Here is a 24391-nt window from a genome sequence, read left to right on the forward strand (position 1 = left end):
TACACCTACTAAAACACACTCAAATTAGCAAAATACTTTCTTTCAAGAACCTGGAAATTTACAGATTTAAAAGTAGAAATTTAATCAGTGTAGATCTAGCTGGATAGAGAAGAGCCCTGCTGTTCAGAGTGATCTGCACCGTGCAGCAGTGGCTTTTGCCAAGTCGGGCAGAGAAGCATGCTGGAGTCTGCAGCCCACAGCCAAGCCGGGACCCCCCAGCCCCAGTTCCTCTTGCTGCCCCTGGGAAGTGGATGAGTACCAGTAAGACCCTTCACCTGCACACACCAGTTTTCATCTGGCTACGAATTCCTTTTTCCTTATCCAGGGACATGAGAGCAGTGTTACAGCTGGTGCCCTGGCTGACACCTGTATTTTGGCAATTCAGGCAGTGGAGGAATTATGGCAATGAGCACCTGAAGCAACACTCAGCACAGCAGTGTGGCAGTCAGTGAGGCCACACTCTTCATCCAGAGGATGAGGAGTTCCAGTTCCCCAGCTGGGACCCAATTGCTTGCCCAACCAAAAATTAAGAAACCTATAAATACCCAATAAAGCACCATTGTGTGATCCTCCAATAAGAAGCGGAAGCCAACTTGTGTTATTAGAGCACTCCGGAGCTTGAATACAGCTTCTAATAACTGGTGTAAAATCCTGCAGAATCCTGCTGAGATGTAACATACTGAAATGCCGGACAATGTCACTGTGAGTCTATAGTGGAAAATGTAGGCAAAACAATGTCAGTGGATGTCTGCGTAGACAATGTTATGATTTGAGGAAAGGCAAAATGCTGTCAATGGGAGTCTATATGCTGTAGATAGCATTACCACAGTATGTGAATAAAGGCAAAATGATGTCAGGGCAATACACAATATGCTCAAGACAGAATATATTTAGTTTGAATAGGAAATCTGTCATATAAAATCGCTGCATTGATTCTCATCTTCCACACTGATGCGTTGTCATTTTTTATACTGACTGTCTTTTTTATTTAGGTTTACTCTATAGTCTATTTTTTTTTCCATGTTAACACTTCCTTTACTTGCCATAAGTGAACCCACAACCGTTGCCTTTTTTACCTTTGGCTTATTTTATTTAAAAGAAAACCAAATTTGAGCCAAAATTGCCACTAGAAAGCACCAGCTATATCCACACTAGAATTAGCAGGTCCAAGATTTGGATGTCTATTCTCTGACTGAATTTCACAGACAGAAATAAAATAAAGTTGCCTATAAAATAGATGGATACATGTACACATACATATGTGCCCAGACAGAATTCTAATGATCTCTGTTCAGGGGGCATACTGTTACCAAGGGATAAGTAGTTTAATTTTTTTTTTTCACAATTGTATGACGTTTCTGCCCAAAAAAGCTCCAGTACTGACCTCACATGATTTACAATGTTGTAAAATGTGGCCTCATGTCTGAATCAATTAATTTGTACACATTTCATTGCTTTTCTTAAGTATAAGATTATCATACTCTGGGTCCAAGTAAGTCCCAGTTTTCTCTACAGTCCTCCTAACGCTAATTGAACCTTCATGTCCTTAATTATTGTGTAACTACTCTTAAGGCAGTGATGTTTCAGCTGTCAGCAGAAATGAAGTGTTTCTGATGTATTTTGGGCCCAGCCTGCCCCCTTCACTAAATCACAGCTTATTTCACCTTCCACTAGTCCCAGCACTGTAAAGGTTAAATTTACCCACAAACCCTACTTTGCGAAGTGAAGTATCTGTACTTACTGATAAAAGGCTCGAAAGTATAACATGTAATTATCTAAATTATAATCAATCAAGGAGAGCACTGAAGCTCTCTGCCTTCTTCAGCCCAGTTATAGGTGACATTATCACATTCAGTGTTCTCAAGAGTGTTTTGACTCTGGCCACCAGCAAACCTACCTTCATCTACATTAGCAGGTAATTTGGTGTAATCGGTGCAGATGAGTGGACTGAAGCAGCCTATGGTGAGATCCATGCAAGCTATGCTATGTGTGGTGGATGTTTATCCTTTGGACGAGATTTAGTTTCCTCTTCTTGGACAAATGGCTCTCCCATATATGTGATTCATATCCTTTCTACTGTCTACTTGTTTGTTTGCATCTCTGGGATTTTGGCTTCTTAGAAGTTACAATTTTGACACTGACATTATCGCACACACCTGAGAAGGGTCATCTAGGTGAACTGCCTCCTCATGGGATCCCATAGGGACATTCGGCAGTGCTGTGAACCAAACCAGTGTGCACCACATAGGGGAAAAGAAGGAATTTGCTTTGAGTGCTGGTGTTACTGCTCTGACTCAACACACAGAAGGACGTGCAGACTCCATTTCAATGTTGTTTTTTTTTTTTTTTTTCTAAAAGGCTGGTTTAATGCTGACTCCAAAATAAGATTTTGATATTGCGGAAAAAAACTGTCACAAAGTTCAGACTTTCCCCATATATTGAAGCTTGAGCTGTCTACTGCAGGGACATCATTGTAGAGACATCTCTGGAGCACAAGCTCTCCAAAACAGCAGAATGGCAAATTTCGGGGGAGCTGCAAACTGGTTCTTTCTCCTCCCACCTGAAATGCTGAAGAATTCGAGTTTTGAAAGCTTGGCTGGTATGGGAGCTGAGGTCTACTGAGTCATTAAGGTGCAAAACTGACAGCATATCAAAAATAACTAGCAGGAGGGGTTGATACAATCTTGGGAACTAGACCATTCAAGTCGGCTGCTTAAGTGGTGGGAAGACAAATTATGAAGGAAGAAGGCCAATTTTAGACAGAGCCTTGACTGTGTTCCATCTTTCCTGCAAAACATTTTTATTTTGATAATCGGAATTCTTTGGAAAGGATAAATTCTGTAGGAATACGTCTGGTGCTCCACCTATATCTTTGCAAGAGTGCTCCAGCACGTTAAAAAAAATGCAAATTCAGACCCAGTCTCAATAGTCCTTAAGTCATTGTGTAGAGAGTCTTAGCCCAAATTTTTCTTCCTTTGCTGCTTTGCATTTCAACCTTTACATTATGTTAGCATAGTGTTCCCATGCTTAATTTGCCTCTCATCTGGATAATGATAATTAGCTGTTATTGACTAGCATTTCCAGTTCAGTGCAGTGAACATTGGGTAGTATTCATAAAATGTTCCTCTTATGCCAGCTGAAATTGGTAGTGGTTTTGAGGCAAAAGGCCAGATTTATCAAAAGGATAATGGGCAGATTTTTTTTTTTTTAAATTGTAATGACAGAATTGCATTGCTATTCTTTGTTTATCTATTTTTGAATTCTATCAGATAGCTTTAGGGATAGCTACCCAATTTCTGTATTTATAGGAAACTGGCACAAATCGAGAAAACAGAACAATTTCATGTTTATGAACCATGAATTCTAGCACTAAATGTCAATATATGGTGCATTAATACACAAGAATTCTACAGGAAAGCACATACATATTAAATATGTGTTTCTTCTGCATGGAGTCTTCTGCTTTGCTATTTTGTATGGCAGTGGTTCCTCCTGGGGAGAATAAAACCCAGCTGCTTATCTGTGAGAGAATCCTCCTCCCCAGCCCTGTCCTGTCTCACCCCCTCCCCAAACCCTGCTGATGGGGGTTTGGGCCCTGCAGGACACTGCTAGGGCAGGAGGAGGGTGCAAGTAGAAGAGGGCTCCTGACAAGTGAAGTGTCCACCTCCAGTGATGCTCCAGGAGTGTGCAGAAAGCAGGATGCTCCATCTGTTTGAGGAGGTAGGAAGGAGATTTGTCTGAGCTGGCTTTGCAGGGAAGACAGACTGGGTTTAAAATACATCATGCACACTTATATTTTTAAGGTAACAGTGGTTCATATGTGGCATGTTTGCCAGACCATTACAGAAAATAAGAAATGGATGTCATTTTGGCAGTTTGAAAGTTACGCTTGAGGTATGTATGTCTTCTGCCAGTGCCCATTTGTACTTCATGCTTAAATTTAGTGTGGAATATCCATTCCTGGAGGATGCCTTAGAAATATGAGAAAACCTAGGATTTTTTCCACACTAAAATTGGTTGGGAAACAGACCACAGAACATCCTGGATTGGGCAGCAAGAGGTCTGGGTCTGCTCAGGTAAACAGCAATGGGGAGAATCATTTGCCTAACCATCACTATGTACAGGACCAGCCTGTCCTTTGGAGGCTGCAGAGGCATAGGGAAAAGTCCTACTAAAAAAAATAATTTTTTAAAAAAAGGTAGACACTCAAAAAAAAACCACACACAAATCATCTTTCTACCAGCCTACTAGCACGAAAATCCAAGAAACAAACCCCAAACCGTGTATGAATTGCAGCAGGACTGGATGGGGAGGGAAGGCAGACCTGAAGGTGCTGCGGAACTGCACCCAGGGCTTGGTCCAGGCTCACCCCACAGGGCCAGTGTGGAGCTGGGCAGGCAGGGGAGAGCAGGGATGGACCCATCATCATACATGTCTCCATGTTGCTGCACATCTAGTCAGGCTTTGCTGAAGACAAGAACCCTGGTTTGTATTCTTGCAGTGTGGCTTGGACGAACATGGTGATACCAAGCAGCTAATGTGGGACACTAAAATCAGAAATATGAGGGGGCAAAGGCATTGGAAAAGGCAGCAGCTTACAGGCAGATGGGGCTCCAGAAGGACATGGGCAAAAAGGACAATGTACAAACAACGCATTGAAGGGATGCTAGCTTCGTGGCACAGAGAATGCCGCCTTAAGTGGCACAGCATCTCTCACCACTGTTCTGTGATGTTTTTAATCATCATCTTATTGACAAGATTCAGTCTATTAAGGAAAACAACAATATTTACAGCATTTGCATTTTATCCCTGAAGCATGGCAGTCCAATCAACCTTTCTATGGGCATGCAAGAGACATCTTCACAGATGAGAAGGAGAGGGACTCATGTTCAAAGCACTGTCTGGGATCAGTGGATAGGTGTTATAGAAACTTCACATCCCGTGATCTCCGAGTCTTGTGAGGGGGTTCAGCAGGAATATCTGGAGGCTTAGAGATGGGTTTTAAGATGTTTGTTCAACTCTGTATAATAGTAGCACTGGTTCAGGACGTGCTCTCCTGCAAGCTGAATCACAAGTATTATAAGATAGGTCATCCAGTAACTTAGACCTTCAGTTATTCATACTTTGCCTTGATTCATTAGAATCAAAATCCTTTCTACGCAGCTTATGTCAGGCAAGCCCTTAATAACCTATTTCTTCTGCTACGTGGAAATGTGGCATCTACAGACCCTTCTGCATTCCAGATAAGGAGACAGAAATGATGCCTGCATCACAGAAATCTCCCAGAGAATGTCTACACAGGCAAAAGGCTGGCACTTTTAGCTCACAGCACAAATGTGGCTTCTACTGTCTTGAAATCTGTTGAAATGAAGGCTGTGTCAGGCAGAAAAAAATATTCCACCCCTTAGGTAAAGCAATGCCTGTGCACAAGCCACCTCAAATGAAGAGACATGAGCTGTGTCACGTCCTCTTCTCCTCCTTGGTAGACACGCAACACTCCACAAAACATTGCAGCCTCCACCGCTCTCTACTAGATGCTAACCTACTGGTAACAACATGATGTGACAGACAGAAGGGTCCAGAGGAAGAGTTATGTGAACTTTGGTCCATGTGTCATATGTAGTATTTTTTTAAGACATCGACTGAGTTAATCCACTGTGAAACCATCTTCTAGATTAACTGCTATGACATTAGGTCCTCCTGCGAAAACAGATGTTTGTCACAACTGGAATTCAGATACTGCACTTCTGTGTCATCTTTGGGGAGGAAGAGTGCAGGAATAAAACCTGTACTTGCCAAGAGTAACGGCTTAGCTTGATCAAAAACCAGACACAAGCTGAGGTGTGTTCTCATGTAGCAGTCTGGTCCTGAAAGTCAGAAATCTTGGAGACGATGGCAAAAATGACTCACTGCGTGACTCTGCACAAGCCTTTTAATTTGCTTGTACCTCAGTCTTGTCACCTATAAAGCATTAAAGCATGTTTTTTTGGTTTAGTTTTGGTTTTGTATTTTTGTTTGGGGTTTGTTTGTTTGCTTGTTTTTGTTGTGGTGGTGTTTTTGTTTTGTTTTTGTGATTGTTTTTTTTTTTCTTCCCATCCCCAGCTTTTGGGAAAATAAACAAAAAATTTGAGGAAATTCAGCACAGTTGATCAAAAATTCTCAGTAACTGCAAAATGCTGTGTGGATAAACAATTTGGTTGGTGGGGGGGAATTAGATGAATATAAGAGCTGGGACTCTTTCTGAAATGCCTCTTCACAGCTATATCCATCAAAGCTCACTGAAGTTGCAGGCATATGGCAATTCAGAACGAGGGTGGGTGAACATGTTTAACCTAGTTAGAAACTCGGTGGAAGACTGTAGAGTCTAAGGCATTGCTCAGCCTATACATAGCTCTTAGGCTGCTTTGGAGAGATTCAGGAAAACAAACACAAGAGATGAGAAAACAACACTGGTCAAGAGAAGGTCATATTAAACACAATAGAAAAATTTATTTATAAAGACCCACCTCTCTCAAAATGTCTAGCATTTATAAGAGTTATTTGTTCCACAGTAGAGATGTGCAGTTCTGAGTTAATTTGATGATGGGGTCTCAGGGGATTCTTTTATGCTCTCTTTGTAATTAATCCTTGAAAAGAAACACAGGGAAATAAATTATGAAATAAATTTGAAGGTTCATAAAACTTCTGTCTTCATGAATGAGGCTTACCTTTCTTCAAAGTGAGCTCCTCTGCCTTCCTGTGTACAGAAATGTGACTGTGAGTTGTAAAACAATCACACATCTTCCTAAAATGAGGAGCTGACTTCAGTGCAATGAGAATCTGACCCATATAGAAGCTTTTTGTGCTACTTTTCTATAAAATAAAGTACTTCAAGATAAAAGGCTTTGATTGTGTTTTAAGAAACACAAATCCTTTATTAAGGATTTGAATAATAATTGTGGGAAACAGTTTAGTTGTTTGGTTAATTATCCTTTTTGCTCTCAGCTCTTAATGTGATGATGTTGGGTTCACTTCTAGGGAAGTGCTAACTGTATATGACTATTTAATTATGTTATAAAGAGAATAACTTCAGAAATAAAACCTGCCAAGATATTTTAATCTCTGTCATGTATACAGAGTAGTTTTTGGCAACTGACTGGTATCTACTGAGCTATTGCTCAGACGAAACATTCCTAGCTGTTGTTTTCTTTTACTGTATATGCAGCACATCCAGTGCCTCATGGAAAACTTTGTAGTTCGATAAAACTCTGCCACAGTGCCAAGTGTCTTCCTTACTTGTTTTCCCAAGTGTTTTATTGAAATGAGCACTTTTGTGGCCATGGTGCAGTTTCCCATTTACACAAAAAGGCTCTGTCCCGCTGTCCTTGCAATACCATCTGCACCCCACCTCATCATCCCTTTCCACTGCCAGAGCTGGATTTGCACAGATGAGAATGAGACTTTCATTTCAATCTTTGTGACACCTTGCCCCATCAGCTGTGGCAGTTTGTCTTAAACATGGTCCAGATCCCCCCAAAAATAGTTTTTCTGCTTTTGTTGCATATGTGAACTGCTCTACTAGTGAAACCATACAACTTTTAAGTAATTTACCTTGACAGGGATTAGATACATGGGGTCCTTATCTATGTTGCTATGGTTATTTAACAGTGTAATACGTGGCTTTTGTATTTGAAAAAGAAGACTCAAAGCTTTAGAGCACAACATGCAATACCTAAATATTAAGTCTCTGCAGTTTTAATTCAGACCTCTTTTAAGTATGTACTTTCGTATTGCCCTTAAATATATGATCAGATTCCAATTTTTCTACAATCCCTAGTTCATTCACTGAACAGTAAGCATTGAGTATTTTCCATGGAGCTACCTGGCTTAAAATCTTTCCTCTTTTAGCAGGACAGAGACAACATCCAAATCTCCAGGAAGCTTTGGACTATGCAAAGTACAAGCAATTTTTCCTCTTTCTTAATTCCCATGCCTGCTCCTCTTGAGTGGTTGCCTTTCAGATTCAAAAAGCAGATGAGGCCGCCTTCACCATGGGCTGCACAGGCTCATCCTGTGGCCTATATGAGGCCAGGTCCAGTAGGGAAAAAAGTCTTTATGTGATCATGTAATTAAATACAGTGTGCTAAATCTTACACACAAGGTGGAGGTCTAATTAAGGCTACCAAAGCAGTCTTAGGTCTGGAATTTCCTAACTTTTTCCACTCCAGCCCCTATTGCGTTAGAGAATTCAGCTGACAAAATCTCACAATTCTCCATGAAGCATGAGTTTAGGTGAGTTTCTGGGGGAGAGCCACAGGCTGACAGTTTGCTGGGGGTGCAGACAAAGGCAGATCCCAGGAAAAAGCAAGGGATTCACTGACTCCTTCAAATTGCTATGCCACAGCATGGTGCTGCTAGTGCTTTTGAACAAAGTGCCTGTAAGAATTCTTTCACATGGCTAAACCATGGCATTTTTCCTTAATTGCATTTTCAGAACTGTCTAAACCAGTCTAGCTGAAACTTTCCAGAAAAATTTTGCTTGAGACACCTGGCATGGAAAAATTCAGTCCAAGTAATTTAAAGCTGCAAAATTATAAGCAACTAAAAAGAAAATCTTGTAATGGGAAATGTCAGGCAATTTTAGCTACTGATGATACTACCAGCTCTGTCTGTTACAAAGTGAAAAATAAAGAGAAACAAGGAGAAAAAAGAGACAGACAGAATTATAAATGACAAAAGGACAAAGCTTGCTTACTGGAAGAGGTGGGTTTTCAGAGATTTTTGGATGTGAATAAAAGGACGTTTGACAGATGAGGTCATGGAGACTGTTTAATGTGTTAAGAAGTAGCATGAGTGAAGGCATAAAGCTGAGAGTAAGGGGAGGAAAAGAGCAAGGTGAGGCTATTGGAGGGTGTTCTGAGAAGACATATGGGAGAAGAAATGTACAATAGTACAAAAAAGGATAGTAACGGAGTTCCACTGTTACGATCATTAAGTTAAAGTCATACACAGAAGATCACCTGGCTTCACTTGGGATGCTCAGGTATTTTGTTAATGGCAAGGTGGGTGAAAGTATGCCTCCTTAAGAGATGTCCTATTTAAATGTAAGTGCTTGCAAAATTTTGAGGGGAGGGACAACCTAATCCCACTTCTCATAAGTCATAGTTGCCGCTCATTTCTAAAGACATTTTTCCCAAGGTCCTTATTCCTACTAGTACTGCTGACTGCAGTGGAATTCAGCATAAAGCAGAAAATGTCTCAAAGGCAGAATGTGACTTCCAGAAAATTTTTTGTATCAGAGTGCCCAATCCTGAATTCCTTGACTTCTGTAGGGACTTCTGGAGCTCTAGGTACTGCAGAGCCAGTGCCAGCTATCATTCTAAATCTTTCTTCGCTTGGCAGGGTCCAGTCCTTCAACTCTTGAGAAGTGTCTTCAATCATTTGAGAAGCCCTTTTGACTGAGGGAGGTCATGCTTAGTTTTGTGACAAAGGTCTCAAGAACTAGCCTTTATTCTTCTTTGTTTTGCAAATGCATGGGCTTTAGTCTTAATTGGACAGTGAATCTCCTGTTAGTTTTCATGGTGAAATATTGGCTCTTAACTCTTCTACCTGAACCCTATCTCAGGGCCCAGGTGCTTAGAACTACACATCACTTACGAAAAGCTTTTTTCTCCATTTACATGCTAGGATCATATTTATTTGGGAACTGCTTGGAAATCTGTCATTATGGTGTTTGTGACAGCTTGACAAGGCCTGTTGCCATGGAAAAGCTTTGTGATGTTGTATAAATATATTCCTAGGTCAGAAGTTCTATGTATTTTTTGGACATGGATGTTAAAGGGAAAAAAGAATGACTAAACATTAGAAAAGCAGAATAATAAAAAATAACAACAATAACTAACATTTGATACTGTATTTCTGCTTGGTAACCAAACAAACTATTTCTCAAAGCACTTAATTTATGCTGTAACAATCCCGCTAGCAATGAAAGTTCATTTCTTTCCAAGGTTCACCCCCATCCTTAAAATATTGTTATTACCAGTCATTTTGAAATATTGATGGTTCCTCTATTAATAGACTAGCAGACAGGGGAGCTATTATTCTCGCCCTCTATCTGTTATTCCATTAGGTAAGGCTGACAGTTTCTGACTGCTCACAGTTCTATAACCTACCATGTGCTCAAGCCACTAACTAAAACTCATCCTCGCATGTTGTTTTTGGTGAAAATTATGACTAGACAGGAAAAGAGACAACAAAAACATGTAGAAAAGTACAAGAGAAGTCTCAATATAGGTTTGCCTCCAAAATAGCAGTATTTTTTTGACTCAGACAGAAATGAGGAAGTGTCGGCACAACGATGTGGAAAGTCATCTGAGACTGTCTCTGCAGTTTGTCCCTGCCGATGACTGATGCCTTGTGTTTGAGTTCCAACTGTACCTTCATACCGACACAGAACCAGTCTTTCCAGCCCTTTTTGCTGTCTGTAACATGTCACTGAAACGTTTTGCAAGGATATTCTTAAGCATAGGCAAGTCGAGGCCCTCCTGATCCAATACAACCCATGGGCATGAGCTTGCCTTCTCAGGTGCCAGAAGCAGGCTCCAGAAAAGCCAGTTCTTGCTCAGTTTCTCCCTCTTTCTCCTATCTGTTTGGATACAGATGTTTTGCAAGGATGAACAAATGCTTCTCTGAAACAGTGTTTGAAGTGAAGGAGTGAGAATAGGTTATAACCCTAACTTTGGCAAAGGTTAAGGCATAAGTATAAGACCTTAGCTGCAGAACTGGGCTCCTGCTGAGCTCAGGATCTGTGAAGACCTGTGGGCCAGGGCTGCTGTCTCTCAGGGACGTAAGATGCCACTGAAAAGTAGTCTGGCTTGGTTTCACCATTCTGAAAGATGGTGTCTTCCAAGCCAACCAGCTTGACAGGGCTTGCAGGAAACCAATGCAAGCAGCTGACTGTGTGTACATGGTCTCGGTGCATGGCAGTGAGTCTTTCTGGGCTTCTCCTGTCACCCCAGACACAGCCATTTCCAAAGGAAACAAGGTACATGCTGAAGTTAAAGATAAAACCATGGCAGTGTGGCACAACAGTGTGTACCACCATGCTTCATGCCTGACTCCGGAGCATGTACTAAACTAAAAAAAGCTTTGACCAGATTCTCTCACAGGCTGCTCTTGGCTGTTGCCTTCCCACTGGATGTCCAGTTGTGAGAGTAGCCAGGGGAAGGTGCTGTTCTTTGGAGTGTCAGCCAAAACCAGATGTCCCATAACTCACTGGGCTTCCTTAGTCATCTCTCAGGACATAAATTATTTGCAAAAATAGAATTATAAACTTTGAAAAAAATAATGAAGGATCACAAAGCCTCCTAGTTTGTTCCTATCCTTAGACTTTGTTGTTTAGCCAGTTCTTTTTCCACCATAGGGTCTCTTTCTGCTCTATTTCTTCCATAAAGGCTTTGGCTTCTGTTTCTATATTTGCTTAATTATCTCCCATCAAACTATGACATACTGTTTTTGAGATCCTGAAACAACAAAATACCATGTATTTTTATTTAAAGTTCCCTGACATTTGATCCTTATTTTTAAGTGTTAACTTAAAAGAAGGGGAAATGTCTGGAAGTAGAGAAATGAGAATTGATCTATAGTTTGAATGCAAGCCACAAATATGCCATGAGAATATAGACACATGCACAAAGTGCTATGAAGAAAATATCCCAACCCTCCCACACTTTTTACACATTACAACATATTAGAAAATATTTCTGGTCATAGTGAAATATGTTAAAATAAAATTAAATTAAAAAAACCAAACAAACAAACAAACAAACCCCCAAAAAAACAACAACAAAAAAAACACACAAAGTTACCAGTACCTCCAGAATTTTCCACTGACAGAGGCACAGTCCTTGTTCAGGAAAACTTGCATGACAGTTCATTAACCCAATCTGGATTTTTGTAAGTTGTGTTCTACCAAAAAGAATGGGAGTAAAAGAAAAGGAATTAATTCGTTACTAGTCTAGCTACTACTTACTTTGGTAGGAAGAACAGCGCTTCTATAATAAGAATTAAGATATCTTTGGGCAAACCAAGTCCATCTCGGGTGCCTGTGTGCTGCTGAGTGCTAAAAGATCATCACTTGGCCACACATTTCACATGCCAAATGCTGCACCAGCTGTGTTGGTCACCAGTTCAGGAAAGCATCCTCAAGTGCTGTTTTAGACAAGGATGAATGGGAGCTTTGGCTGAATAGCATTTATGATCATGAATATGGGATGCTACATGCACACATATGCATATGTGCAGCAAAAGCTTGAAACAAAAGTGTTATTAAATCTGTCTAATTACGCTGGGAAACTGAGGCACAGGATGATGTGCTCCAGCCAATGCAGGATATCACTAGCAGAGCTGCAGCTGTGAGGACGTGACTCACGGTCCTGTGGCCCATGGAGCAAGGCAAGTCTTCTGGTCCTCTTTGGAGAAATGTTGTTATATACAACACTGCTCAGCAAAGACACTAGAAACCTCCTCCAGTAATTTATCTTTCAGCTTGGTATCCGTGAAAGGTTTTAAGGAGAAGATTCTAAATAAGGAACCAAGAAATATTGCGCTTTCTCACCATAATTGTAAACTGAAAATAAGCACTTATACAACCTAGCCCAAATATTTAGTTAAAGAACAGGTTTATAACTAAGGATATCTTAAAATGTGTTTGAATTATTATATACACTACTTAAACCGTTAAACTGTCAGCTTAGGTTTTTGTATATCTACCTTATTAGCCTGCCTCCAGGGTTTGTGGTAGGTGAATCTAGATTTTAAAATTTTGTATTTTTCCATGCTTTATGCATCCTGTAAAATGCCTTGAGAACTTTATGAGGGATGTTGCATTAAAATGTGTGATTATAAATATGATTTAAATATCTGAAACATTACAGAGTGATTATTGTTCAATAAGGCAGTGTGCATAAAAGGGTTATCTGCATGCTGTGCTTAGGTTTCGACAATATAATGTAATGAATTGTTCAATATAGTTTGTACGCTATTTGTCTCTGTTTCTTCTCATACTCCAGAGATGCCTGATATGAAGAACTCTAACAAAGCTATCATAAATTGTTGAACAATAAACAGCCCTTGAGATTTTTAGATAGTATGTGGCTAGTATGTAATCCATCTTGAGGAACTTGATTTAGTGCCACAAAGGAACATCTTTGACAATGCTCAACATTGTTTTAAACTGCTGCTAAATCAATTACTGCACTTGGGAAATGGCACGCTTCTTCCGCTCCCTGCTCTGTGCCGGTGGCCTGGCTGCTCAAGGAGAGATTTAGGGACCCAGACTATGGAGGCAGATGGATTCTCTGGAAACCGCTGAAGTAACCCAGCTTGAAACAGCAATAAGGAAGGCCTCCTAAAATCTGTACTAATCTGCACAACTCAAATACTGCTTAGCTGGATTGTCTTAGCTTTGTTTAGCAATAAATGAATTACGAAACAACAAAAAAAAAAGTTTCCTTTTGGATCTGTGCTGTGTTATGGAAAAACAATACCCACGTGCACCAATAAAATTTGGTGCATACAAAAAGATATTTCTTTTTCATTCAGAGTATGCTACATACATTGACTAATTTTCCATTGCAACATCCCTGTGAGTTGAAGAAGTGTTATTACTCAGGCAGTGCGAGGCTGCGTAGGGCCTCATGGACCAAACATGAATGGTCTCTTAAATATAATGATGTTAAGAAGAGTGACCCAAAAAGTTAAACAAGATCAAGGCCATTTGTATTTCTCTAATGTTTTCTTCTGCTCTTCTGTTGAGGCAATTGCTGGGGACACAGAAAGCAAAAACGAAAAGGGCACTTCATGTATCTAAGCTGTAACCTTGCCCTTCTGCTTTAGAGACATAAATAAGGATTCCTAGGCAATGTTTTCTATATCCCAGGAGACTGCACAAGGAAGCATATTGAGATGCAGTTATTACAACAATAATGTTCTGACATGTTTCAGAGGCCATGACAGTCCAAGAAATATCACTTTTAGTGTGAGAAAAGAAGACTAGAGGAAGGGAGAAAGGATCCCGAGATCAGGGCAGAACCGAGCAAATTGTGCGGGATTCATTACTGAGACCCATATGATCTTATTTCTGAGAAACTTACTTTCATGATCTATACACTATAGATACCACATCATCTGCCAGGGGGACCATGCAAGGCTGCCTTCAAATTCAGCATTCCCTCCAGGTTTTGGACTTTCGCTCATCTATCATCTTTAACTTCTGTCCTTAGAGGGCAGTGGAGTGGCAGCCTGATGTCCTGCTGCTGTCATACCTCCCACAGAGTGAATCTGATCAGGTATTGATCTTTAATCTACAGCATTGCTGGAAATGACAGCCAGCTGTAGCTGTGAAGAACAACAACTGGCAGACACTCTGGTTAGTGTTGGCACTGGCCCTCTCTTACAAGATCCAAATTCCTGAGAACCAAATGTTCCTGTGATTCTGGCTTTCTGCTGCCAATAAAGCTTATGATACAAGGCTAATTGGCTTCTAACTTTTCTTGGAAATCTGGAAGGGAAATGGATAGGTTGCCTTTATTTATACACCGATATAATGAGAAGCTGCATTAAGATAAGGAGAAAAATATATGCAGCAGTAGCCATAAAAAAAAACCCCAATGTTTACCATCTTCACCATGAAGTGCTTTCAGAGACATATAAGTAGCTTTTATTTCATATAAGCTTAACAAAGCTGTAAGAGTTCTTTTGGCCTCTGTTATCACTGTGAAGAATAACAGCAGGCAGAGTTCATTGCAGAAGGGTATTTGTATAGGGTCCATTAGGGGGTGACTTCATTTGGGATTTGTGTCCATTGTGTGTCAAAACTGTTGCAAGAAGGATGTTTGTGGGAGCTTCCCTTTGACTGATGATTTTTATCTTCATTGACATTTATGTGAAAGATGAGTTTATGACTGGAGAATACCTTATTCATCTTTGCCTGCTTCCTCCTAGCCAGTCTACTCCTATCGGTTGGCAGCTGACAGTAACAGCAGTAAAATTCACATCTTCCAGGGATTAGAGGAGAGGAATTCTCCTAGTCATAGAAAAGTTGTTTTAGATTTGGCTATCATGTTAGGATTGGCTTTCACTTAAAAAAAAAAAAAAAAATATGAGGACCATTTAATTTTGAATGCTTTTTAAAGCATTTTAAGAAGTGTAGTCATGGAAATATAGTTCCCAGTCAAGTGGTAAAAAAAAAAAAAAAAATAAAATCCCTGTGGGATAGAAGGAATTAAGATTAAAATTGGCTTGGAACATTGTGCCAAAACCCAAACAAGCTTCTACTGAAAGTTTGTGGGTGAAAAAGCACTTTTTCCTGTGAGATGATTCCTCCTGTTCTGGATCAGATTCTGTTTTCATCCATGTAACTGAAAGTGGTGATTGGATCCGGTTCAGCAGACATTTTGTTTTATGGGGCTTCCTGGAACGAGAAGAAAAGTACTTGAATTTTGGAAGAACAGATCTTTATTTATCTGTCCTCCTGAAATGGTTTCACAAGGCCTGTTGACCACATTGAGAGGACCAGAGGAGTTATAGCTGGAGCAGAGCTGGGAGGACATGATTCGGTATAAATCACAGAGGGGTGTGAAAGGAGGTAGGATTCACCTTCGCATGTTTCCAGCTCCTCCCTCTGTTCAGAACATACTACTGTTCTCATTCTATTACTAATTTGCCTCTTTCAAAAACAAACAGGAAGAAATAGAAGCAGCTCTTCTACACAACATGGGACTGAAGGGGTTAAAGTCACACAATTCCATCATTCTTGATGGGTCTTTCTATTTTCTTCTAGTTCATCTTCCCCTCAAAAGAATACACACTTTATTTTTACCTTAGGTGTATCTGCTTCACTTGTTTTACTTTTCAGACAGTTATCTGGCTGCAAGCCAGCACTGCAAAATCAAATCCTGCCATTTATTTTAGGATTGGCTTTTATTATTCTTGCCTGAATTTCATATTTTTTCATTTCTTATTACTATATGTCATGCCTTCTTTTTTTTCTTTTTGTTTTGTTTTTATTTTTTGTCACTCACTGTTCGGTAGCTCAACTATCAGAGCAGAATGAAAAAGCTACGCGCTAACTCAGGTTATATATATATATTACTGTCACTTTCCTACCACTGACAAATGCAAGCAGCAACCAGAAAGCAAGCAGATCTGAGGCAGGTCAGCAACTTAGACTGCAGTTCTCTGAGCTATGCCAAGTCAGAAGGAATCTTGAATTGCAGATACAAGAGGCGCTGGACTTTTTAAAAAATACTCTGTTTATTGAAGCTGAAAGCAATACAATAACAATGAGAAAAAGCATGAGCATGATGAAAAGCAAACAAGAAGCAGCCCAAGTCTCAGCCTGAGTGTAATATACACATAGATTCTTTTTATTCCTAAAAAGAGCAAAAAAGTATTTGTAACAGCTGGTCTCAACCCAAAAGTTTGTTTGGATCACTGAATCATGCCCTCATACTGTTTAGGACTATACATAGTTGTCACTGAAATGATCCTGGAAAAATCCCCATCCACTGCTAAGAATGTTTTTTCTTCTTGCTGCTAAACATATTTTGTTGTTAAAGCTGTATGGAGAAATGAAAAACTGGTGGAGAAACAAAGGCCAAATTTCTAAAAATGTCCACTTAAAATTAGTTTCTTACACTTTTAAGAAACAGCCTGGTTTTTCACAAGAGCTGGGCATCTGCCAGCTTCCAGCATGCTCTAGGGGAAAATCAGGGAGATGTAGACCCTCTGACAACCTGCTGGGTGGCTACGTGCTGCCTCGGAGAGCTGTATTCTTGCTGGCTCTGCTGGTCTGGCATTCACAGTAAATCCCAACTTCAAGCTGCCACTTAGAAATTTTTTTGCCCCAGCTTTTCCTGCAGCCCAGCAGCCTACAGATCCATCCTCCTTTGTAACACTGGTCTGTGCCCGACAGATGAGACAGAGACTCTCAGCTAGAGCACCATCCCAGGATGAGTGTAGGGTGTTGCCTATGGTTTCCCTCAGGAAATAAGGCACACTTTCTGGGAGTGTTTTAATTGCTGAAATATTTCTGATATCCCCATATGTTCCCTTAATTTTCCTTGATTTCCCATTATTTTTCCTGTCATTGTAAGGTGCTTTCTGCTCTACAGTTGTTGAAAATCTCTTTGCAATTGCATAGCAGATACAGTGTCTGCCTTACAGACCCACTTCCTAACCCAGCTCTTGCACGGAGGTAATGAAATCTATGAGTAGTATGATTTTCTTGTTTGGGCCTTTCAAGATCTAATCCCTTTCTCTGGAATAATTTGCCATTCCTTCAAATGCAAAGAAATCTACTAACCTTCACCACAAGCACTGCAGCTTTCTCTTTATCTTGAAAGAATTAAAAAGGTTTTGGCTGGTTGGAACGAAAAGATGGGACATAAACAGGAAGGGCATTTTAGCCACTGAGTAGCTTTGCAGTCAGCCTGGTAGAAATTTGCTGTGGCCTAGGAAGAGAGAAGCACCCTTTGCCCAGGCAGTGCAAGCTGGAGGGATGCTATGGCCACTCCTCTGCTAGACACCACTGCCACCATGAGACATGGCCTGTCTGGCACCGGGACCCTGAGTGTGCTCCCACAAGAGAAGCTCCTCACAAACAGGTTACTTGTTCCCAAGTGTTCCCCCACAATGACAGCACAACGTGCTGTTGTGACATCCCAACCGGTCTTTTGGTGACGAGTCGCCGTCTCCCGTCCACCCTGGCAAAGAGGCACTTGTAAAATTCACCAATCAGTATGTATATGTACTATTCCACTCCCTGACTTTATTTGGGTTATTAACTCATAACTTAATCAGGGAAATCTGCCTCTGGACAGTTTCATAAGCAGACAAGGACGGTGCTTTCTGTCCTGCATTTCCTGACCTTATGTGCCGGTGTAACATGCAGAAGTATGTCAAATGCCACTTAATCTTCATAATCCAAGCAGATTATATTCATAACTTCATCTCTATCTGCTCACAGCATTATCTCCTTTCAAAAATGCCACACTGTTGTTTTTCAGAGAAGAGTGACCCTTTACAAAGTGGATTTATTTTTAGCAGCCAGGTCTCAACATCCTGCTTGCACCAGTGCAGGCCAATGCACCATACAGGGCTTAACATTCCTGGTGTACTCCTCTCAGTGTGCAATACGACAATAACATTCGCATTTCTGAAATCTGTGGTAGCTGAAAGTAACAGTGTGAAATAGTAATTAGTCTACTGATTATTGTTTTTACAAAGTAAACTTTGCATTTTTATTTAGAGGTTACAGCCTAGCTCCAGGTCCCAGCTGTGCATTCTTACTGTGGCAAGATGAGGCCACAACAGTAGGCTACAACCACACAAACAGATGATTTATGTTTGGCATAACTATGTGTAAAAACCTCATCAGGGAGGAAGACGTCAGGAAACGAGTGGCTGATGGGGAGGAAGAATGTGTCCTGCCCGTTGATGCGAGAGGAGCTTCTTGCTTGGCAGAAGAGCCACTTTTGCAGGTCCCACCACCTCCAGCCACACGTGCCTGTGCTTCCTTCAGAGCTTCTGCGTCTTCTGTGGGCCCAATGTCTAACCGGCTCTGTGTGGCTCATTTTAATTGAGGAGGCAAATAACTCCAGCAGAGGGGACAAGAAAGCAGCAGGAGGAGGAAGAATAACAGGCTGGGGGGGTTACCCTTTCAGTGTCTGTTGTTTTTGTTTTTTTTTTTCCAAATGGTTGCTAGCCATGCTTTCACGACAAAATTAACAGTACCATTTGAGAACATTTCTAGGGTGAAATCTTGAAAAGTTTTGTCATTGTGTTCAACTGGAGAAGGTCCAAGTTCTGAAAGCTCTCAAATCCTATTCCTTTTGGTTTTCTCATGTACTTAATCCTTGCTGTGAACTGAAAGAGGCAAGCATCCTATATAAAATAATGTATTATCACGTAATTGCAGATTGCATTATATGGTGTATTCATTATAGGGGCTAAACTGAGGTTACACAGCCTTAGTTCTGGCATCTCCTACATTTTTTAATGTTTGACTTTACATCCTTTATGATGGCATTTGAATGAAGTTTGCAGTTGTAACTAATGATTAATTCTGATGCAATTATTATAACTTTGCTTTCCATTGCTATTTCACAGCTGTGTCCTTCATAAATGATGAGGCTAGGAATTTGCTTTTCCATGTGTTTAAGTTGCTCAAAATTCAGCATTTTTTAAAGAGGTTTGATGGCTTTGGACACCCCTGACACTGCAATTCTTCCGTTGTGATTCAGTATCAAGCTGCATCATTCAAAATAGGAGGTGAGTAGCTGATTTTGGTGCACCAAAGTTGGAATATGCCATTCATGAACTAGAGATATACAGAGAGAGCAAGGTATGTACTTATGTTTTTTTAAAGATACTTATATCTGCCTACTGCACCCTTTTATCTCTTCTTACTGTCACTGTTATTTGGTGGTTTCTTGCATGAAATCTAGTGTTGAAGTGCTGAGAGCTGAATCAGTTTAAAGCCTGCTCTGTTCTTATGAATAATTATCATTTTAACAAAAAGCTCATGTCCCGTTTTTGAAGCACAATAATTGCCAGGGATTTCAAATTAGGCATGTTCAGAAGTTTTTGGGGTTTGGATATTCATGTAACTGTGGACATGCAGGTCATCCTACTGACTTCAAGGTTTCTGAAGGGAAGTTACTCTAGATGTAATATTTGTAGGATTGGAACCTTAATTTGAAATAATATCAAGGGACCTTAATTTGAGATCATACCATATCCCATTCACTTCTTGACCCTGTAGTAAAAAAAAAAATATAATATACAGTGTTAATACTCTACTATGTAGGATAATGAGGTGCATACATATGATACATGAAGCAAAGTATCCCAGCTATGTCGCTATTAAATTAAACTTTGTGCTCCTGACTCTATTGTCCCCTACTCTCACAATTATTAAAAGAAAAAAAATCAGAACATCAGGAGAGAGCATTAATGTTCGTGTCATATTAAGTTAGAACTGTGCTATTTGTAGTTTATAGTAGATAATGTTACAGAAGACAATAATTTCACCACCTGCTGGATAAAGTAATTAGAGGAGAGTAGTATTCAATAGCTGTTTTTCTTTGCAACACATTTTTCATTGATGACACATCAGACTGTAAAAGAGTTTACTTTGAAAGAAATACAAAATAAAACCCAGAGAGTTCAAATTCCTTTGGTTTCAGGCACAGAAAAATTTGAAGAAATTCCAGGAAGATATACTTTACAGTAGTTTGAAGGACTGTCCACCAGAAATATGAAGTCTTGAATTAGACTATAAATTACTTAAAAATCTTAGCTTCTATATTAGACTAGTACTACTAGTATTAAACTACCTTTAGGATAATTATGCCTGCAAACCATCCCCAGTGACAAAACTTTGGTTTTATCAGTGTTTCCATTATTGCTTTTGAGGCAAATTTCCAGTGGTTTTAAAATTAATTCATAGTAGCATTATTATAGGTCAGAAATGAACGCCGAATGTCCCTTTCCTTCATTCCTTCCTCAGACATTGTTACCATTGATATTGGTGCTGTTTTCATTGAATTGGCCTGGTCAGATCTCCATGTTGGGATTTGAGTCGTCATATAGCAGAAATCTTTTCTTTTCATATTAATTTTTATAAGCAATCATAGTCACTGCTCAAGATAAGTCAGAAAGGTACTAAAAGGAGCAAACAATCTTTTTAACACTAGGTTGGCTGTTCAAATCTAGCAAACTTCATGGTGACTAGAAGTATATCACACATTTTTAGAAAATTTAAGAATATGGATTTGGATTCTGCTCTAAAATGTCAAAGCAGATTTTCACTGTCCTGCTCTATTTTAGCAACTGTTTTCCTTGTTTCATCCAAGAGGAATCACTGAGAACATATTTAGCCACCTGCCATATGGACATTGAGGAATTGTGGAGTGCAGGGTAATGTTAGTGAAGGTACTGTTATAGCCTTTGAAAGTTGGAAGCTCCCGTGCCAGACTTTGGAAGCACAGCACAGTCACCTGGCTCCAGGCACTGCCCAAGCCTCCAGTCACCCAAAACTGCCAAGAGGGATATGTGGCGTGGAAGAGTTTTATCATGAGACAGTATACGTCGAAAACAAATCACTTAAGTTTTGAGAAAATGTCCAAGGAGAAGTTTTCTTTAGTCCAAGACACAGAAAAATGAAGAAGAGGCCAGGCAGAGGGAAGGGAAAAAAAAACCCCAAACCCTTCTTGACAGCAGCTATTGTGCTAGCTAGTGGAATATTATCCAGGGATATAGGACATCAAAGTTCAGCCTCTGAATCCGGCCCTCATTTGTAGTGTTAGTAGAAGCTACAGCAGCCACTTGCAAATATAGATGTATTCTAAATTCGAAGTATCTTCATTTTATGTTGATGCAGGTTTAATACATTTTGAAACCACTCCATGTTTCAAGAAATTAAATTACTTTTCATTTAAACTCATCTGAGACTACTGCTTGTGCATTGTACTCCTCTCCCCTTAGTATTGCTCTGTCTTCAAAAAAGCAAAATTACTATTTCCTGAAATAGGAATATCATTGTCTTTTAATTACTCTGTATAGACAATTGTCTTCAAAAAAATGTCTGCTAAATAAGCCTATGAACAAATCTGGGAGTCCTGTTGTTGCCATGTTGCTGTTGCCATGTAAGGTGGCAAATTCTAATAATACTTTTTGAAGGCATCTATATCCATTTATTTTTATTTAAATATGATAATCCGAGATTTATAGCATAATAGTTTCAATTTTATTCTTAATGACTGTCCAGCAATTATATATGTATTTATAATTAATTTTGCATGCTGCGTCTTCACCTGTTTATTATTTAGGAACATTTTTAACAAAAACGTGGAAAAAAATGTCATGAAGGAAGAGTCTTTACCCCTGATTAAGAATATTGGCCACACTGTAAAGAGCACAGTAGATGCATACTCCTAAAGGCACTGATCTCTTCCTCATTTAAATCTTTGTTAAAACAACTATGTAGAGCTCTTCAGTCTTCTTTAGTACAGCTTTGCTAAGTAGATGGCCCAAGCACTTGGGGTCATTCTCACGATTTATGCATGCGTTGGTGTGACATGGACAGGATGGGCTTTCATTCCCTAGGCTTCAGGACAGCTTTGGATGGTTTAGATCCCCTTGGCATCGGTTGTTTGGCCCATGCTGCAGGGCTCAACACAAGGGGAGTAATAGAGAAGAGATTCTCTTCAAATTCCTGCTTGAGAGTGTGCACACAGTGCCTTTTGGAGAGTCTTTACCTTAGGAAGCTGGCTGGAAACAGCTTAACCCCAGCTGGCACTGAAATGTCGGTAAGGACATTCGCTGATATTGATGGTTGCACTTTTAGGGACAGACAGATAGCATGTAAACTTTTTAATTACAGAAGGAAATCTGTTTATCCTGTGCTTATCAAAGCTTAGGGAAGATGTGTAAATAACCATACTCTCTTTGCAGCTGATTTAAGGCTCCAGGCTTTCCTGTCTCTAAAACTACTGAAAGCATGGAAAAGGTGTGCAGACTTTGTGCAGTTTTTTGCATACTTCTTTCAGTGTTGTACTATGTTTTGCTGAATGAAGTGAAACGTGTTTATACCCATGGTCCAACCTGCTCATCTATTGGACCAGATAAAGCTGGCTGTGGAAGCGGGAGGACAAAGAAATTTGTCTTCAGAAGTGATTATGTCTTATTTTTCCTCACCGTTTGAACCATGGTGTACATATGGAGTACAGATCTCATGGGAAAAGGAGAACACTGGTTGTGCAGCTTATCTCTGCAATCCTTTTTCCACCATTCCTTAGCAAAGAATTCAATAGGGCTTGACTATTGATGTCCTACTCAAATATTTCCTCCTGTTGGATGTTGTGCCCAGCTTTATATCCTTAAAATTAATTCTTGCCCTAGATCTTCTGCCGTTTCTCTCGGACTTTTTGTGGCATCTTCTAGGATATAATGAAAAATGCATCTGCTCTGTAGCTTTCCATACTGTCAGGGAAGGCTAATTGGGGGACGCACTCTGGAAATGTCGTATTAACCATTTGTTTCCCAGAAATGCAAACAGATGGCCTGAGGATCATTTCAGCAGGATCCACTTTTTGTTTTTTATTCCATACCTAAAGTTCTCATGTTCATTTTTTCATCTTTTTTTCCGTATTGCCAGCTCTCAGGGAACAGGATCTACGTGGGCACGATAGTTACTTCTCTGATCACTAATTCTCTGCTTTGAGTAACAGTCAAGTTTCAAGATGAATTCCTGTGTTCTCAGAAGATGTGTGCCTCTCCTGACATCTTAGTAATACCTTTCTAATTATTGATGTCTGGAACATTCAAAATTTCTGATTGGAGAACTGGTCATAACTTTTCTATGAAGACAAGTTGTTATTAATACAGTATCTTCTTGAAATCAACGTATGCTTGCTTCTCTGTGTGCTTTCAGCAGCTATCTGTAGGCTGACCAGCTGACAAATACACAAAATCTGTTCAATTAACACTATCTGTTCAGATCCAACTATCCTCGAAACCAGCAAGTATGCATTCAACATCTGCTCAGCCTCAGTGAATCCTAGGTATCTAAAAATATACTTGAGTTGAATTGCAGTTATACAGTTGTATTGTGTTTCTCCATTGTGGTGCTTACTGACTGACACTGATTTGATAGTAAATCTTTTCATGTCTTTGAATGTAAGTATATTTATTTATTGTCTCCTCAGTGCTCTAATATATTGGTGGTTGTTGTTTTGTTTTGTTTTCCCCAAGGAGTGTTACGGAACCAATCTAAACCCAGAATTCTCCCCATCTATGATACAGATGGATAAATGAGTAGCAAATAATAAGACGACTCATTTGTACCTTGTATATTGTCAAGTATATCTAAAATTCCATGTGTACAAACAACATTTCAAGGTAGTTAAAGCATTCAAAGGTGGTTTTAGTGGGTGAGGAAGCAAAGAAACCAGGCTCTTTGAGCACTGTAATCCTTTGTCCTTCACCTGACACTACTGTCTCTCAGAACAATAGTAATTGTTCTCTGTTGCTCTTCAAAGCATTACCCAGGGGCTTTTCTTGCTGCTACCTAGTGAAAAGAGGCTGAGAAGCTGTGATGTATCTTCTCTGTGTTCTGTCTTCTCAAGTCTATCAGCATGATCACAAGCCAGTACACTATGCACGTGGCAGACAATGCATGGTGACTGTACCAGCTCCTCTTCTGAGGCTGCTCCTAGCGTGTAGATAAAAAGGGCCGTATCAGCCTCTTTAGTTTGGAATTTGCTATCTGAGATTCAAATAAGCTCCACATTGCCTCTTAAAGACTGAACAATAAATAGCATCAAAATGTGCTTTGGTGGATGGGTTT

The sequence above is a fragment of the Patagioenas fasciata genome, chromosome 1, assembly GCF_037038585.1.
Source record: "Patagioenas fasciata isolate bPatFas1 chromosome 1, bPatFas1.hap1, whole genome shotgun sequence".
NCBI lineage: Eukaryota > Metazoa > Chordata > Aves > Columbiformes > Columbidae > Patagioenas > Patagioenas fasciata.